The following is an 18939-nucleotide window of genomic DNA, read 5'->3' as shown; positions in this document are numbered from 1 at the left end:
GACATGCTCTTCCTTCACCCTCTATTGACCAGTGGCTCGATTTTTATAGGTCTATGTAACAGTAGTGAGATAATCTGAAAGCAACTTGAATCACTGAACAATTAGATGATAGCTGGGCCTTCTGATTTACGTGTCAAAGGATATTTTATCAGAATTCATAGGACCATAAAACTTTTAGAAATTGATGTTCAATTTTGTTCTTTAAAGATGTTGAAATATTTTACCTCGCTTGTTGTTTCTCAATTTCAACTAGACCAAAATATATCAACACGGATAAACTATCTTTTTTTTTTTTAGTGTATGATCCAATGGACTAGACTGTTCTGAATGAGTATTGTATCTCAGCAATTAAAAGGAAATCTGCTAAGTATATGAAAACCACTTCTCTGGTTTTTGTTTCTCTAGGGAGAGTTCTTGTTCTTATCTCAAGTATTTAGTGTATAATAAAGAAGCAACCAAGGATGACACAAATGTAAAAGAATGCTTATCAATTATTAAGAGTTCCAGCACTAAATTTGGCCATGGAACCACTTAGTTCTTTTAAATGTCCCTATCACAAGGAATTATTTCCTAACTTGTGTGGGTATCAGTGAGAGATGACTGGGCTTATCTAGGTAGATATGCTTTGTGAATTTGTTTCAATGAAAAAGCTGCAGAAAAAAAGATCATATATTACACTTTACAATTCTTCATAGAAACATTACCCATAATATACCAAAAAACTCTAGAAAATTTGCTAGAATATTTAAAATAAAAAGTGACGTAATTGTTTTCTTGTTAAAAATCTTGAATCCTTCCCTTAAACTAAAAGCAAATTTTATTAGCAATTATCTTAAAACCAATGTTTACAGAAGGGATTTTGTTAACAAAATCTTAATATGTTGTGTGTTATTCAAAACAGATTTCTAATTTAAGAATTGTATTATCTTGAAGTAGTGTGAAATGTGAGAATGTAGTAAAAGGCCTGTTTTTAAAGGGGATAATTACTAGTGGACACTTGCCCTCTTTACCTGGATAAAAAGAAATGATTTTCTTTTGCTAGATAACAGGAACAATTGTAATGCATATTACTTTTAAAATGTATGAATTTATGACTAATAAATAATTAGGAATATATTCCTTGAATGAGACAATTTTGGACTAATGCTTCAACATTTTAATGTCGCAATTACAATTGTATCCTAATATATATATCACTTTATTACAAAACGTATACAAAAATCTTCTAAACCTGTCGCATTGAAAGGTATACTAAACAGGGGTTATACAACTGCCAAAAGACATTTCTCTGGGCAAAGTGTGTAAAAAAATTAAAAAATATTGATCTACTGTGACCATGGACAGTGATTAACATTCTCTCCACCTGGAAATGCCAGGAGCTATACTGGTGACTGAAAAACAGGAGCATAATATGATGCTAAGGATTCAATCTGAAAGTAGAGAGCAATTCGATGCATTCAAACAAACCCCTTTGTTTTTCAATATCCCCTCCATTGTCTTGATGTAATTATTTCAATTCACTTTTTTGGTTTGCTGCATAGCTATTTCTCAGAGCACAGATATGTCTCAGTAAGTTTAGAGAAAGGTGCATTCAAAATGTTATATGAGCATTTCATGCCAAAAGAAAATATCTTTAGACCACAGATAACAATGTTACCAGGCATTTAAAAGCTGCTGAATGAACCAGATATTCTTTCTCATGCACTTTATTCTTTAGGAAACATATTATGTATATAATTTAAATACTTCATATCTCAGCTCATATCTAATCCTCATAGATCCTTGGTTATGATATAAATACAAGTAATATGTACTTCAATATCTAGGGTCAAAATTAATCGAAGATGAGCAAAATTAATTAAATAAGACTAAGGCACTACAAATAATCAATTTATTAGAACTTGGCATAAAGCCACCTAAAGGAAACTAACACTCAGAAGCAAAGACACCCTAAGAAAAACAAATCTAGTTACAGATACGTCTTGTTAATATTTTCTTTCCCCTTCAACAGTCCTTCAGCATTTGCTTACATCCTTGCTTGAAATTCATTTATCATATTTAACATAAAATGCTAGAATAAAAAATAAAAGAAGGCAAAGTCCACAGAAATGTAGAGCTTCTGGAATCATAAAGATCCTTTGTCTAAAGAGAGGAAGTATATGTTTTATAAATGCATCATCGCTGACTTAAAATATATTCAGAACTTTCCAGGTGATATAATATATTTTTAAGGAAGTCAATTCTTTTTGTGATTAGAGATTCACAAATTTCTAAATAGGCTACTACCATGTGATACCAGTTAGAATGATGCCAGTACTTACCATATGAAGAAATGGCTTTCATTGTCGACATCACCTTTAAGCCCCACATTCTCTCCTAACCTTGTCACAAAGCAGATCTGAATTAAACTGACTTGTATACAAATGATTAATTTGCAATTTCCAACCTTATGGACTTCAAACTGTCTCCTCATACTAATGAGAATTCTCAATCATATTCACTTCTGGCTACGTTGTATATTGTGCCTTCAGTGGCTGACTCATTCTACACTCTACTTATGTAGCTTATCATTATCTTGTCCACAGACAAAATAGACATTGAATTCCGATGAGAATGCCCACTCATCTGAGAAGCTTGAGAAAGGTATCAGCATTGTGGTCCAAAAGGCATGACCACTAAGGGAAATATTTTAGGCAGTGTGAATTGTTTTTCTCCTCTAGAACTAAGTCAAAAAGACAAACAAACAAACAAAAAATCACAGTAACTCATTGTGATGTGTTTTCCTTAGTAGTTTATTTTTTGGGGTCATTTTTCATTAGAATTGGCAAAAATTCAGATCAACTTTGCACATTGTTCTAACAGCTTCATTCAAAAATTGTATGACTAACCTTCGCATTTAATAGAAACTGCTTACTTTCTCTTATGTTTATTAACCTTGAAACTACTTAAGTATTTTGTCTAATTAGCTTTACTCTGAACAAAAGAATAACCTGATTATAGTATGTTGTTAATGTGAAAATCAACACAAGACCTTTCTGACTGAACATTCTCACTTTCTACCTCAAGACAGGTGTTCTGCATATATGCAAATGTTGCAGACAGATGGCTTCTTCCATTGTACACTCTATAACGTTAAGATATTTTGCCCTTTATTGTAACATTCCAAAACATATCAGTGCTGCCTCTGCTATTTATGTTTTTAAAATATTTAGCCTTCAGTAAGATAATCTGTAGTGCTTATCTTAATTCTAAGGAGAGAAGCACCCCAAATATTCTATCAAGTTCAATCAAAACTTCCTGCTTCTCTTAGTTGTCACAATTCTGGACCTGGACTCCAAGTTCATAAAAGAAAATGAAGCAATTCGCAAGGCAGAGCTTCAGGTTATTGTAGTATCTTAGAAGCATGTTAGTTATTTTATTCGCAGAATGTTTTACAAGCTCCCAACCTTTCAGCAGTACAATATTTTAGGAATTTGAAATTATTTCTGTACTTCCCACCACCCAAGAATATGACAGCTTGTATTAAAAATAGTATGCATGCAGGAACTCCCTGGTTAGTATCTCCCTCAAGTTTTAAAAACTCAAATTATTGAGTCTTCTTTCTAAGAACTAGTGAAGATGTTTACGAAAACACCTATTGAACTATTCATGTATAATTCGCAAACAAAAATCAGTATTTCCATTCATACAATACATTAGGACTTAATTAAAATTACCATATCCAATGGTCAGCCTTTACCTTTCCAAATATCCTTGTCCAGTATCCATAACCATGCACTGCTCTGTCTTCCCTCATGCTTCTTTTATTGCTGAGTGAGGCGCTCACTCCTTCATTAAATAGCATTAAAAATAGACTGCACAGAACTCCCCAGTGGAGCATGCTCTAACACGGCTAATACCACAGTTCTCAAGGTAACCATACTCAACTGGGATCTAAGAGGGAAAGTCACTGGGAGATCAGCAATTTGCAAATCTAATAGCACACACAATTCTGTCTTGGTCTGAGCTAAATACTGCAAAGGACAAATCATCATGTAGTGAAATTAAGTCACTGAGGAGATGAAAGTCAATTTCTTTAGCTGTATAAGTTTCTTTAAATATGCTTCCTCTAAACAAAGTACTCTGTTTAACAGGCATGTCTTCTAAAGTAACTTAGTTAATTATCCAATGGCATAAATCATGCCCAGAGAGGATAAATTTAAAACATGAATGCATAGCAATCTACATATCTTAAACATTTCATTTAAACAAAATCAAAATACTATTGATAAGCAAGTGTAGTAATCAATTATGTTTCCATATCTTTTGTAATGAGGAAGCATATTCCTCAAAGTGTATACCCAAACTCACTCTCCAGAAAATTTACAAATATTAGTCAAAGTGATGAAAAGCAGGAGAATGTTATAACAAAGGAAATATAGGATCAAACACAAATACATACCTTGAAAACCCACATACACTTGAAAAGAGTGTATTCATAACCTCTCACATGCAATTCACATTAGAAATGCAGCAGAAGTAATTACTGCCAAGATAGTAGATTACTCGGCTATTTGAACGAAAACATAGATAGAGCTCTTGGCTTCCAAATGACTGTCTTTCATGAAAATGACATTAACTAAAATCCTATTAAGATATTTAAGCCCTGTGGTAATACATACACAGAGGATCAAAGGAGTAGGTGTATTTATTTTAAAGTGTGTCAAAGGTTTTCTGATTTTTAACAAATTAGAAATGATTTCCTGTCATCTCCACTTCTCTGTTTACTTAAAACAATCATAGCAGTTGTTATCTCCAAAGTAGATGAGGAGGGGTTAGGAATCATTTGAATTTATTCTGTATTTGAATGAAATCTTATACAGATTCATTTCAACTTCGGAGAATATCCTTCGTGATTTGAGAGGCTGTCATACTGGTAGAAAATCAAAAATTAAAAAATTTAAAGAAATCAAAAATTAAAATGAATATCTGTACTCTGAACACATTCTAATGAAAATGATTTCTACCAGCCTTTTATATTTCTTAGCTGCCCACCCCTATAACTTTCAATTCTCTCTTTGATTTTTATTTTAGGCTTGGACTCTGTCCTGATCCTACATCTTCAGGAGGTGATCAGGTAACTAACCTGAATAGCTGACAGCAACCACATCCACCCCAGCTATATTTCTATGCATAAACATTGAGTGAATTAATTCCTATTCCTAAGAAACTTTCTAAACACCTGTCTAATTCAACTCAATTCTACCACCATATCTACAACTTGAGACAGAAATGTGATTCGCAATGAAGCACAGATTTCATACATGTCAAAATAAAACTGAACATCTTTTCTGTTCTTCCCCTTGAGCCCTTTGGGACCTAGGACCCCAATCCTTCCATAGAACAACAGAGTATAACTTTCTACCTCTTCAATGGGTCTCTTTCAAAAAGAGCATCGCAAACTTTCTACCATAAAGCCTATACAAATCACTGTAGACTTCTCTGATGAAAAACATTGCCAGCTTCCAGCTTTCCACATCTGTCTTTCTTGGGGGAAGGAGAGTCCATCCCTCCTTGACGAAACATAAAAAGCACAATACATGTATAACAACATCAGCTTTCTACAAACACAAAGAAGAAATACAGACAAGAAATAATTCAAAAGAAACAGACAGATATATGGCAGAAAGAAAGAAGGAATTCTAAAAATCCACAAAAGGCGTGCAATGTTCACGTCGGAAGACCTTGATTATTACCTTGATCGAACAGTGGATATCCCCCCTGCGTCTTGGTGCCTTGACTGGTTTGATTTAGTTTTGGATTTTATTAATATTATTGTTTCTCAATGATTGATTTGGCTGGATTAGTTTGTTTTGGCTTTTGGCTTGGCTTTTGTTGTTGTTGTTGTTGTTGGGTTTGTTTGTTTGTTTTGTTTTTTTGGTCGATTTATTTAACTGCTAGTAAAAGGAGCTTTCTGCAGTGTCGGCTGGGATCCCGCACAGCTGTGGCAGCCGGGGCTGCGGCGGCGGCTCGGTCGCGGCTTGCGTCCCCGATGCCCCTGCTGCTGCTGCTGGTCTCTGCTCCAGACGCGCTCAGAAGGTGCCACCGCCGCCTTCTCTGCCCGGCTGGCCGCCGGGAGTGAATGCGCCCCCGCCTCCTGTCTGCTCTTCTGTCCGTCTGCACGTCTGTCAGTCCGACCGTCTGTCGGTCCCACTAGCAGCTCAGCGCGGGATTCTCGCTTTCCTGCACTCTGCTCTCAGAGCTGCCACTCTCGCAGGCTGCCAGTCTGTGCGCTGGTCTGTCCGTCCGTCCGAATCTCTCCGTCCCACCAGCAATGCAGCGTCCCTCTTCCGGTCTTCTGTGCCCACAGTCCTCTCCCACTCTGTGCCCCTGGCCGCTCCGCTCGGTAAGAGGAGGGCGTGTGGAGGGAGGGAGCACGCGAGTGTTGCTGTCTATCTCTGTGTGCCTCTCCCTGCCTACTTAATGCTCTAGCTCTCTTTGCGTTCTGGTCTCTCTCTCTCAGGCTGTCTGACTGCTCCCACCTGTCCGTAGCTCTGCCAGTCCCACCCCTAGCCCGCCAGCCTCGGTCGATCCCTCGGTCCCGTTCCTCCCGCTTGGCCGCCTCCGTCGTCTGCCCCTCCGCCGGTCCGTGCCCTCCCACGCGGCTGGCACTGCCGCCGGGGGCGGCGCCCGGCTCCTCCCCGCAGCCCCGGATGCGTCCGGTCCCCGCCCGGGCTGAGGGCAACGCGCGTGTTGCACGTGGCTCCGCAGCTGCTCTGGCCGGAGACCCCGGGCCCCAGACCCGCCACACCCGGGAGGTGGCCGCAGCCGGGCGCCTGCCGATGTCGCCGCGTCTGTGCCACTGGGAGCATCCAGAACTGGCCCATCCAGAGTGATGGCACCTGCTGGGTGCGCCGGGCGCCCGCGGTACCACTCATTCCCTGGGCCGTTCTCCGCCAGCCCTAAGGCTGGAGACAAAGCGCATGAGCCACGCGCAGCAGCGTGAGCATTATTAATCAGAGAGAAAACTGGCACGTTGCCCCCTGCCCCGCCACACCGCCTCCCTGCTCCCAGCCAGCGGGCATGTATTCTCTCTTGTCCCCCGTGCCCAGGCCCTCCAGCGTACCCGTCTGGGGGGCGCCCCTGGACTCCTGGGGACTCTTGACGATGCCTTGCTCCACTCCCTCCACCGCTCACTCTCCAGGCCAACTCTGCAGAGACAATCCCACAATAATAACACCTCGCCCCACCCGAATCAATCTGTAGCCTCAGAGCTCTTGGAGATTCTCTGCTTTGAGCAAGACTGAAAGTCCGAGCGTGCAGCAGCAAGTGTACTCCCTGTGGGTGACTGCCCAGACCGCTGCCCGCCTGATCGCTGATTTGGAATCACAGAGGTGACACAGAAACCTGGGCAGGGTAGGACCTGGGGAAGGAACAGAGTTGACACCTGAAGAAATAAAAGCCTTGATTTTACCGCTTGTTCTAGAGATGCACTATTTTTATTATCTGTAATTCATTTTTTTTTTTATTGTCTCGGAGCACTCACTAACACACTACAAGGAAGAAAAAAAAAAAAAAAAAAAAAAAAGGAAAAGGCGTAGTGAAGGAGAGTGAATAAATTTCCGGAATTCCACCTACTCCTTCTGAGTGAATGTAGAGCTACTTTTCCAACATTATAGGTCACCAACCAAGATATACCACTCTAGTTTCCTGCTCCCAGCTGAGAGCAAGGCATTTGATTCTGGGCTTCTTTGCAAGGTTGTTATTAATGTGCAGCAAAATTGTAGTTGTACACTCACACATGGAATTGCCAAAGCTCATTCTGACTGTATCCAGCAATTCAGCTTCTGAAATGTAGACACTGAATAACTATGTATCTGGTGAAATGAAAGCCCCATCCCACAATAAACCTAAGAGGAGAAAATCAGCTTTTACCAGCTGTAATTAGTAACCCCATGAATAGACAACAAACAAATAACTAGCATAAAACATGTCATGAAATTGTCCACATCCTTTTAGTTTCACTTATTGACACCCAACCATAATGACAGAGATTACAAACAGATTTATTAACATAAATGCCTTTGCATTATTATAGAAATGTGATTTCTACAGCTGTAGCCATGTTCATATATGCTAAGATATTGATTATAAATCTCAAATAAATGATATGTCTACTTCTAGAAACTACTATAAAAATAGAATAAGGTTGTACCGACCCTTGATGAGTAGGTAATTATTTTCCAGCTATTTGAAATTGTCTCCCTTGGTGTTCAGCTCTCACCAGAATAAGAATGAATCTGCTGTATGAGGTTTCAGGCAAACCGAACCCAAAGAATTCAAAACTGTTACTTTGATCGACATCCTGATCATTTCCACATAGTCATTTCCAGAAGTGCTTTTTTTTTTACAGGTATTTTCTCCTTCCTTCCAAACATATAAAATTTAAAGGAAAATTATGAAAGCATTTCTAATTTACTACCCTTTCCTTCATCTCAAGTCATTCTGAAAAACCTATTTTTCTTTGGGGGAAATTGAGACTGTATAGGAAGAAAGTTAGTGTATTTGATTTCTCTTCTGGACAGAACTACATCTCGGCAAATGGTTAGACAGGTAATCTATTAACAGGAAACCCTGGCAGACTGATCATAACACAAAGCCTCTACAAAAAAAAAAAAAAAAAAAAAAAAAAATCAGAATTCACTCTGATAGTTTATTTTTTTAAAATGGAACCCAGTCCTATAAACTGGATTAGAAATTATAGCTGGGAAGAAGTCAGTATTCTTAGTACAAACTCCAGTGATTACTTAAAAGAACAAAACAGTGATTTCATAGCTTAACTGTGTATTAACAAACTTGATGACAATATTTTTTGTAGTATCTCATGGATTTTAAGCTTTATTTTTAAAAGAAAGCATCCCAAAGAAGAATAATTTAATTTGCTTCAACTAAACTTTCTAACTTTTCTCATAATATTTTGTCAACATAGTGGGAACTGTAGAAGGCTCAAGTTTATTTGAGGCTATGTAGATAATTAGCATTCAACTACTCAACTTGAAAATTTTTGTCCCAATGTGGGACTGAAATATACCCCTGGGAGTATTAGGCAGGCAGTGAGCAGTAAGTGATTCTTCTAGGTGTTCAGAAAGTGTTTCTATTTTTTTAAACAATTTAAAACAGTTGTCATGCTTTACGGCTCTTAGACTGTCATATATTAATTATCACTAAACTAACTAAAACCTTTGTCCTCCTTATTAGACCTCTAGGTGACAGACTGACTATGTCAATTGCAGATGTGTTTATGCACCAAGAGCACCCTATGTTGAGGAATGGGAGGTGGTACTTGGGAAAGAGGGAGTGGTGCTGTTCCTCTCTCGGTTTGAGGGCTTTTGAATTTATTTTGTATTATGTTTGAAATTGAGGAGCATGCATGTAACCAGGTAACACCAGCTTGGGGAAATGAGCTCACCTATACTCTGGCAAACATCGAAGATTGTTGACAAGCTCCTTTAAACATATATTCCCCTAAGACACTAAATTAGTGCCCTTTAATGAAGCTACCAAATTGGATTTTCAAAACAACGCAAATTGCTAAAATAGCCCAGCTACCTTAATAAGCACCTTTTTAGCTGAAGCGCAAAGTAGAGTTTCCATGCTGTTGAACTTCCATCACTCGTCAACAATTAGGCTGCGAGGAGCTCCCCTTTAGGGCATACTCCCGCACCACAATAAGGGCCCACAAATCCCCTAGAGAGACTTCTTATTTGCCCTGTTTCCAACAAAACAGTCTAGGGTCCATTAAATACCATTCTTAGGTGTAAAGCTTTACAAATATGCATAGTACTGAAAAGCAGGAGAAAAAGAAAAGAAAAAGCCCCAAAGATTAGCATTTCGACCAGAAAGTTTTGAGCCCCATTCTTATTTTGTGTGAAGCCAAAATAACTCTAAAACACATTTCAGAACATCAACAAAGAATGTTACATCACGTATGCATCTGAGCATGAAGAAATGTCACGATCAAAAACAAAGAGGATTTGGGAGACTAGAAACCAAATGTTCTGATGGCACAGATCCCTTGATGACAGCCATGTCTCTTCTGTAGTAGGCTGTATATAGGATGAGAAAATTATCTCCACGAGCCCTTGGAGTTCTCACAGGCAGACCACAAATGAACACTGGCCTGCACATGCACAAAGATGCTTTGCTGAAAATCCAAATCAAGAAATTTTCTCAAAAATGAATGTCTGTGGTACTTTCATGGAGATGCATGAATCAGAGGAAGGACAATAAGAATAAATAGGAGAAACAGCTAAAGAGAGGGTTAGGAAACCTGCCACTAAAAGAGCTGAGCATCAAGAGACAAGAAAGTTTGCTGACTAAATTTCGTATTTCTTTTCAGCATCTCTTAGGATAGATACACCATTTTTTTTCCCAGACATATCCTTAATATTTAGAGGTTTTCTCTTCCTGGCCCACAGAGCACTGCGTTTCTTCCTCTGCCCTCCCTGCCCAGAGGGATCCGTGGCTTTGGTGTGGCTGAGACAGTCCAGGCAGGCAACAGAGCACAGATGCATGGACTTTTTCTGATGTAGAACAGGGCTGGAGGCAGGATGCCCAGCAGCAGGCCCTCTCTACCCAGCCAATGTTATCACCCCCTCCAGGATCTGCTTCAACACAAAGTGTTTGCAATCTCCTATGGAACCCACAAAACGTGTTTTTGATTTTTCAAAACCTAGCCTAGAATTGAAAGCAGGAGCATGAGAAGCATATGTGGGAAAAACAGAGGTAAATGTTATCCCTCTGAAACACAAGAAGTGATGACACAGAGCATAACCTAACATTTGCCAAACCACTGTCTGTGATCCTGCCTCTCTTACATTGCTGTTCCAGAGATCACACTTTTTTCCACACGCAGTTCTCTTTTTCATACAAAGAAAGACAAAGGTTACCAAGCGATTCAGAACTTGGAATAATATATTTGGCTTCTTGACCCTGAGATGATATTAAAAGGTCTATCAATTAGCCCCTAGAATAAAAGAGCTTCAATCCATCTCCAATGAGGTACAGGATATTTACATTTTTAAACTGTTCTTCATACCTTAAAATAGTGTGTGTGTGTGCATGTGTGTGTGTGTGTGTGTGTGTGTGTGTGTAGTTAAGAGGTAAAACATATTCATAGTGTTAATATGCCAAAAGATAACTTAGGTCTTTCCTGGAAACCCAATTGTAGTTCAATACCCAGCATCTGTAGAAAAACAATATACAGATATTGTACAACTTGTTCTCCAAACCTACTCTTTAAGTTTTTTTGTCTTTTCAAAATAAATGTACATTTGCAAAATGTATAGAGATTTGTAAAAAAAAAAAAAAAGTGAGTGTACAAAATCAAAAAGGAACAAAATTAAAGTCTCCCAGTATGCCACCATCCAAACTGCCATCATTTTTGTGCTTAATCTCTCTGCATATTATAACCATGAAAATATAGCTATAGTTTTCATATATGGATTACAGAACGCATGTTACTTTATAATCTACTTTCCTATTTTATAATCTGCTCTCTACTTTTGAATAACTGATGGGGGTTTTCCCATGACATTGACTATATCAATGAATTTATAACAGCATAGTAGTCTATTAAATACAGGACATGTGTATGTTATACATAAATCAAAGCTATTGATGGGCATAGTTTCCAAGTTGGGGAATTTTTTTCTTTAGGGCAAATCTTTAAAATTTGAATTCCTCATTCTCAAAGTATCTATATTTTACATTTTGGCACCACAGTGGAGTTGATGATGCTATATCAGTTTCAAAATCGCTTTTGATTACTAACCTTTATCAAGGAGTTGACTGACCTTTGACTTCCTGCTATAAATTGTATAGATTTAAAAAATAAATATAATAGTAAAAATGTTTAAAACATTTTTTCTATGTATATTTTGAATGAATTGTACTAAATTCAGGCAAAAAACTTTTCTTATGAAAAGAGAATTCTTAAAATTCTATGAGTTCACAATTTTCTTTTTGCTTCAGACTTTTCCCTGAAATAAGCTCTAGTTTCTGTAAAAAGGGTAAATATTGGGGGAAGCTGAGGGAACATTTTCAGGCCAAGAAGTTAGAATTTGGTGAACTAAGGACCTGCCTTTTTCCCTTCCATAAGTAAAGCAGACCCTTGGGAACCATGGGCAAACCTCCAAACCATGGTTTTCATCCTCCTTCTTTGCTTATCATTTTAAACATTTTAACCACAGAGTCAAAAGCACTCATTTGATTTACATTGTCATATGTTTATTCTCCAAATCCTAGGATAAGGATACAGATATTCAGGAATACATTAAAAAACTAGAAACCTCAATGGGATAGCAAGAATTTGATATGAATCATCAGCTGAACAATTCAGAGTTACTTTCACTTTACTACACGTAATTGTAATCCAAGGTCCATCAGTATATACCTGTTCTTACCTGCCTGAACTTACAGCTCAATATACTGCCTAGCCATCCTGGAATCAGGAAGGGCCATGTGACAAGTTGTCGTCAGTGAAATGTGGATGGAACTGACATATAATACTTTTGGACTAAGGCAATGAAAAATCTCTGAGGAGTCCTCTAGGTTCTCCTTGGCCCTCACACAGTGACGGAAAAGGTCAAATGACAGAAGAGGTTGAGACAGTTCAGTTGTAAGATGACAGCGACTCCATCAGCCTAAGTTGCTAAGTGACTATGAGGAGCTGACTTCAACACTGACCCAGTCAGATATGTAATTAAGCAAGAAAAATATACTGTGTTTTAAGCTACAAAGATTTGGAATTGCTTATTACTATAGCAGACCCAGACTGTTCTAATTTATAAACTCTCTACTTGTCTAACAGCATGTGAGAGAGTAACATGCACTGTACGAAACAGAGTCCAGGCCTGGGATTAAGGAGACAAGAATTTTGGTCCTGAATCTGCCACCATAGCTATGAGACTTAAGTCATTTCTACCTTCGTGCCTCATTTATTTATATTTCTAAGTTTCTAAAATTAGGTGATAAGAATTAGTTTTCACCTAACCAATGCCACGATGTTTTAATTACTGCCATTTTGTAATAAAGCTTCATGTCTTCGAGGCAAGACCCCATTCTTCTTCTTTTCAGTATTATTTTGACTTTTTTTTTTTTTTTTTTACTTTTTGTCTTACATTTGATTTCTAGAAATAGTTTACAAATTTTATAAAATGTCTTATTGATATTTTCATTGTTATTGCACTGACTTTATAGTTTGATTTGGGGAGAACTGGCATCTTTTGCTGTTGTCTTCCTAAAGATCAATTGATTAATTTCTCCTTCTTTTTCTTTCAGTTTTTAAAGTGTCTTTTGCTATATATTCATGGTACTTCCAATGATAATGTTATTAATTTCTTAGAATTTTTAAATTGTGCCAGCTCTTGACTATGTTTATCAATATATTCAGATTTTTATTCTTTCTTCCAAAAAACAGATTTAAATATCTACGTTCTCTATTTTAGTACTCTTTATAATTTTATCTTTTAAATCTTTCTAATATTTTAGGTAGGGTTTGTTTCATTATTATTATTTTATTCACTCTCTCTCTCTCTCTGTCTCTCTCTCTCTCTTTAGAGAAGATATGATGTTTTTGTTATGTTGTCCAGGCTAGAGTTGAACTGCTGGGCTCAAGTGATCCTTCCACCTCAGTCTTCCTAGTAGCTGAGACTACAAGTTTGTGCCACCACAACCAGCTTGAAAAAGAAAGCTTAGCTCATTAAATTATATTATTTCTTATTTCCTATTATACCCACTTAAGTATATTTTCATCTTTGTACATTTTAGCTACATAACAAAACTTTTACTATTGGAGTTTTCTCATTGTTTTGTTCAACATTGTGATTCTCATTTTCATCCCATGGACTATTTACAAGAATTTTTTACTTTTACTTTATAAAGGTCTTTTTGAAGGAGTGTTCACTATTTATTATGAGGTTTCAATTAATTTAATTTTAGTCAACAATTTCATTTGTTTAGAAATCATGTAGCATCTGGATATGAACAATTTCTGTTAATAGTCTGCATGTCCTTGAAAACAATGCATGTTCTTTATTTAGTACAAAGTTCTATATAAATCTATATGCTCAGATATATAAAATTAAACTGCTTATATTATTTAAAATATTTTCATTTTATTAGTATAAAATGTTAAATATAATAATGTATTATTTATTATCCTATCAATTCTATCTGTTTTGATCTATCTATCTCTGAGAGAACTGTGGATTTTTAAATTTTTTCTTGCAATCATTTCAATTTCCTTTTTCTGTATTTTTTTATGTTTTGTTAAACAGGGATAAAGTTATAAATAATATGACTTCTTCTTAGATTATTGTTTCTTTCAATGCCTATTATCTCTATCAATGCTTTTACTTTATATTCTATTTTGCCTGCTATTTAAAAGTGGTCCCCCAGTGGCCCCCAACCTTTTTGGCACTGGTGACCAGTTACATGGAAGACAATTTTTCCACAGGTGATAGGGACATGGTTTCAGGATGAGGCTTTCACCTCAGATCATCAGGCATTAGATTCTCATAAAAAGCACACAACCTAGATCCCTCACATGTGTAATTCACAATAGAGTTAGTGATCCTATGAGATTCTAATGTTTCTGCTGATCTGACAGGAGGAGCAGCTCAGGGAGTAATGCTGCTGCAGGCCGCTCACCTCCTGCTGTGTGGCCCTGTTCTTAACAGTCCAGGAATCCATATGGGTCTGAGGCTTGGGGGTTGGGAGCCTTGATATTCACTCTAGAAGTTTACTTTGGCTAGCAGATGCTAATATACATTACAGTCCTTCAAATTTTCTGTATTGTACACGGGTATTTTCTGTACTCTAATCATGCTTTACTTAAAATCATACAGCTGAATGTCTTTTTAAAAATATAATCTCAGGCCAGGCACAGTGGTTCACACCTGTAATTCCAGCAGTTTGGGAGGCCAAAGTGGGCGGATCACCTGAGGTCAGGGGTTCAAGACCAGCCTGGCCAACGTGGTGAAATCCTGTCTCTAATAAAAAATACAAAAATTAGCTGGATGTGGTGGCACATGCCTTCTACTTGCGGGGCTGAGGCAGGATTGTTTGAACCCTGAAAGTAGAGGTTGCAGTGAGCCAAGATCACACCATTGCACTCCTGCCTGGGCAACAACAACACAACATATATGTATATATGTGTGTGTGTGTGTGTGTGTGTGTGTATACATATATATATAAATCTCAGAGTTGGGTTTAGGTTAGGTTTATAGATTTGTTTTCATTTATCTTACTAGGGACTTCTTGTACTTTTTTTGTTTCATTTGAAGAGTCTTGCTTTTTTATTTCTAAATAATTTCCCCATATGATTATTGCCTTTTTAAAATTCTTTTTGTCACACATATTAGATATGAGCTGTAGGTTTTCCTTCACACTATTTTCTTATCTCTCTGCATGGATTTCTATATGATTTCCTTATATCTAGCTTTGTCACTTTTCAGTATGTTTAGTATTCTTCTTAAACCATCAATTGGTTTTTAATGTTATTTCAGTGACTATATATTTAGAATTTTTTGTTTTGTTTTCCAATGTTTTATTACACGTTCCTAATTTAGGTTTGTCTATACCTTTCCATCTTGGGTTGTCCTTATCTATATCAGGTATTAGAGAACTCAATAAAATAATTTTGTGCTAACTCTCCATGATTCTCTGTCTTCCAGAAAAGTATAAATAAAAAGGAGAATTATCTGGATCTTGAAAGTCTGAGTTTGGTAGCTTTTTAAAACATAGAATTAAAGATGCATTTCAGTTTCAACCATGATTTCCAACATATTCCAGTTGTTTAGTTATTCTTATAGTAACTTTTTAACTTTATATTTATTGGGAAAAACTGTACTTGCCATCCACATACTCAGATTATTCCTATACTGTATGTTTTATTCTTTCATACATAAAAAAACAAATGAAAAAACTACTGCTGCTGTTATAGTCATGTACCTTTTTATTTCCTTTCTTATGTTGCCTGACAAAAATAGGAGTGAATGAATGAATGTGTCAGTATCAAACCATGGATGACAATTGTGGTTTTGCAAACTGCTATCTTTTCAATTGCCACCAAACTGCCTCTGCTTTTTAGAAAGCTACCACTTTTGGGACTGAAACTCCTCTGAAGTGCTCTCTATTTTTAAAGCAAAGGCCTTGGATTACTTCCTCAATGTAATTTACTCTTCAATATATGTTTTCCTTTCTATAATTACTAATGCCCTGATAAGACAGCTTCTAATTTTCCCTGTTCTGTTTTGTCATTTTTATGGACTTAGACTAGGAGGAAGAGTCTTCAGAATGTATTTAGTATGGCATGGTAAAATGAAGTAAATATTTTTTTGAATTCTTGCTTTTTTTTTTCCATGGCTCATAGCAGCCTCAATCTCCTGGGCTCAAGGTATCCTCCCACCTCAGCCTACTGAGCAGCAGGGACCACAGGTGCACACCACCATGCCTGGATAATTTTTAAAATGTTTTTGTAGATAAATGGTTTCACTATGTTGTCTAGGCTGGTCCTGAACTCTGGGTTTCAAGTGATCCCACCTTGGCCTCCCAGAGTGCTGGGATTACAGGTGTAAGCCACCATGCCCAGCCTAAAGTTTTTAGTAGGAAGAAACAAGAACTTCACCCTTTCTCCAAAATATCTATAACACTATAACCTAGATTTACATAATAAAACATATTACCATATTACTTTCTACATAACTTGTCATTGGCAAGCAATATTTGCTTGGTTGGTTTATATTAACCAGGCCTGAGCGTAATTTCCCCGCCTGTGCGTGTATGTGTATTTTACTTGTTATATAATGGCTAACATATTACATGCTACTATATGGCATAAATACATGGTATGATATATATTATATGTATATACTTACATGGCATAGCCATATTCTCATTATATTTCGCCTCCATATGAAAAGGATTTATAGATTTTCTTTAACCAGCTATTAATGGTGTGTATATCCGGCTCCATGGCCACTTTCAGTTGTTCTGGTTTCTTTTTTTTGGGTATTTATTATTATTGCTAAGTTGTGAGGGTACATGTTATAGCGATACCCAGGAGTTTGTACATGTATGCTTGTGCCATGGTGGTGTGCTGCACCCATGCTTCAAAATCATTTACATCAGGGTGCTCCCAATTACGTCTCCCCTCCCTCCCCCTCCCATGATAGGCCCGGTGTGATGTTACCTTCCTGAGTCAAAGTCAGTCTCATTGTTGGACCACCTGCCAGGTGAGAACATGCCGTGGGGTGTTGGTTTCAGTTCTTTGTGATAGTTTGCCTTCAAAGGCCGTTGGGATTTCCAGCTGCATCCGCCCTACAGGGACTGGCTCATCCTTTTGCTTGTGCATAGTATTCCATGTGGTGTATATGCACATTTCTTAATCAATCTGTCACTGATGGACATTTGCGGTTGAGTTCCAGTGCTGTGAACGTTGCGAAAATAAACATAAGTGTGCATGTTTATGGCAGCGTAATTTGCAATCCTTTGGGTATATACCCAGTAATGGGATGGCTGGGTCATATGAATTTGTAATTCTAAGATCAGCAAGGGAATGTCATACTGTTTTCCATAATGGACTGAACTGGTTTCAATCCACCAACAGTGCTAAAAGCGTTCCTAAACACCACATCTCTCCAGCACCTGTTGTTTCCTGACTTTTTTAATGATTTGCCATTTTAGCTGGTGTGAGATGGTATCTCATTGTAGTTTGATTTGCATTTCTCGATGGCAGTGATGATGAGCATTTTTTACCGTATCCCAGGCTGCCTTGAAGGTCTTCATTGCTGAAATATCTATTTCATATCCTTGCCCCACTTTTGGATGGGTTGTTTGTTTTCTTGGTCGTTCCCGAGTTCTTTGCTTAGGTTCTGGATATTAGCGCACATGCGGTTGGTGATTACAAGGGTACCTCCCATTCTAACAGGTTGCCATTTCCTCTGATGGTAGTTTCTTTTGCTGTGCAAGAGCTCTTTGGTGGCCAGGGTCCCATTTATCAATTTTAGCACTGCTGCCCGTTGCTTTTGGTGTTTTAGATTGCGCCAAGAGTCTTTGCCATGCCACCTATGTCCACCAGACCGTTACTACCCTAGGTTTTCCTCTAGGATTTTTGCCAGTATTAAATTCTAACACATGTAAGTCTCTAATCCATCTTGAATTAGTACATATAAGGTAAAGGAAAGGATCCAGATTCAGCTTTCTTGTAAAGAAGCTGGCCAATTTTCTGCTTATTTATTAATAGGAATCGCTTTTACCATTTCTTACCTTATTCTCTCGGAGTTTATCCAAAGATCAGATGGCTGTAGATGTGGTATTATTTCTGAGGATACCATTTGTTCCATTGGTCCTATAACTCTATTTGGTACCAGTATATGCTGTTTTTAGTTACTATAGCCTTGAGTATAGTTTGAAGTCAAGGTGGCGTGATGCCTCCAGCTTTGTTCTTTGATAGGATTGTGCGGGAATCTTGGGCTCTTTTTTGGTTCCATATATAGACTTTTTAAAACGTTTCCAATTCTGTGAAGAAACTCATTGGTAGCTTGATGGGGATGGCATTTGAATCATAAATTACCTTAGGCAGTATACATTTTTTCCCGATATTGATTCAACCTATCCAGGCATGGTATGGAAATTTCTTCCATTTGTTTGTATGCCTCTTGTTCCTGGTGGTTTTGTAGTTCTCTGAGGAGTCCTTTATCCAACTTGTAGTTAGTTCCACAGGCTATTTTATTTCTCTTTGGAAGCAATTGTGAATGGAAGTTCATTTTCCTGAGATTTGTGGCTCTCTGGCATATATTTACTGGTATATAAGAATGCTTGTGATTTTTACACTGCATTAATTCTGTATGAGACTGCGGTGCCTTATCACCTTAAGAACTTTTGGAAGCAGGGCGA

The 18939-nt window shown here is 37.6% G+C and overlaps 1 protein-coding gene across 7 annotated transcripts in view; it reads right to left on the bottom strand.

Moving 5' to 3' along the window:
- ARPP21 (cAMP regulated phosphoprotein 21) overlaps window positions 1–7478 on the bottom strand; it is a 156707-nt gene extending 149229 nt beyond the window's left edge. For 2 of the 7 annotated variants that reach the window (XM_021934942.2, XM_021934954.2), the window contains exon 1: window positions 3740–6988. The gene's annotated coding sequence lies outside the window, so the exon portion shown is untranslated. Of the gene's footprint in view, window positions 1–2321; window positions 6989–7105 lie in introns of those variants that run through there. The other 5 variants (XM_009201872.3, XM_009201892.4, XM_017956018.2 and 2 more) reach the window with 4 other exon arrangements.
- Window positions 7479–18939: the final 11461 nt, after the last annotated feature.

This window comes from Papio anubis, chromosome 2 (assembly GCF_008728515.1).
Source record: "Papio anubis isolate 15944 chromosome 2, Panubis1.0, whole genome shotgun sequence".
NCBI lineage: Eukaryota > Metazoa > Chordata > Mammalia > Primates > Cercopithecidae > Papio > Papio anubis.
This window is presented reverse-complemented; position numbering and strand designations above follow the sequence as displayed.